General features: G+C 51.1%; 1 pseudogene; it reads right to left on the reverse strand.

Annotated features, from left to right (window-relative positions):
* Positions 1 to 179: 179 nt before the first annotated feature.
* On the reverse strand, positions 180 to 873 carry LOC101572256 (annotated as a pseudogene).
* Positions 874 to 1,210: the final 337 nt, after the last annotated feature.

Genomic DNA, 1,210 nt, shown 5'->3' on the forward strand with positions numbered 1-1,210 from the left:
GTGGATTGTTTAGAGAGGGGAATCTCGCTATGCTGCCCAGGCTGACTCTGAACTCCCAACCCTCCTGTGTCGGCCTCCAGAGTGATGGCATTACAGGCACAGACCACCAGCTAGTCTACCTATGTCACTCACACCCTTGGGCTCTCAGAGAAGCCAGCTCTATCATGGGCAGGGACATGTCAACTCACATATTGATTCCTCAGCTCCGAAATGATGAGCCAGAGGCTGATGTATTCCTTCTCATCGATCTCTGTCACAGGGCGGCGATAGTCCTTCACATGGGGATATTGAGCTATTTTACAAACCTATTTGGCTCTGGTAATATAATATCTGCAGATCTGGTCCAGGTAAGACGCAGCCTAGCTTCTCAACAGTTCTTAGCTCTGCAACTGTCTCCGCCTGAATGGATATCCCGAAGTTATTTCCATCTTCTATCCTGGGAATCAGGAGCTGTACCCACATTTTGACACTGTTGCACTTCTCGATCAGCAGCTGGATCTCGGGCTTCACATTCTCTATGATGTCCACCAGCTGCTGGTTGCTCTTTAGCATCCCATGCGGCATCACGAACACCTTGGTTCCTTGCAAGGCCTCTTCACACTCATCCAAGCTGCGTTTCTTGTAAGTGGGACGGTCCAGCCCGTCATGGCTGTTAGAAGGATGGGGTCAGGGACTGGGAAATGCATGTCGGAGTGGATCTGGGTCAGGTCATGGATGTTCAGGATCGGTTCCTTAAAAAAACTATCAAGTTCTAACAACTTTTTTGGGAAAAAAATTGCCACCAAGTCTGTCTTCTGCCTCACTTGTGATCTGCTCCCTGAAAGAACCAACCTTGAGCTTTACTTCCTGATCCACCTTCAGCAACGAGGCCATGGCCGGGCAGGGCCCTGTGTGTTCCGCGGGAGACCGGAGGCGCTGAGGGCTCCGGGGAGGGGGCCGGAAGCACCTGAGGAGTCTCCACGGCCCTAGGGACCCAGCCACCCTCGCTGGCTCTCTGGCCGCTCGCTCGCAGGCTCCCTCCCTGCCGGCGCCCGCCGCTGCTTCTCACTGCCTACTCGCCCCACTGCTTGCCCTCCTGGCTAATTCCACATATCTAAATGTGATCTGTTCGAAATTTGTTTTAGAATATCAAATGAAGATAAATCTATTATTTTATGTTGTTTATTTAAATTTATCCCTCTAGTAGTCTGTATCTTGCTTTGTTCCTTCC

This window comes from Octodon degus, unplaced genomic scaffold, assembly GCF_000260255.1.
Source record: "Octodon degus isolate 3935 unplaced genomic scaffold, OctDeg1.0 scaffold00308, whole genome shotgun sequence".
Classification (NCBI taxonomy): Eukaryota; Metazoa; Chordata; class Mammalia; order Rodentia; family Octodontidae; genus Octodon; species Octodon degus.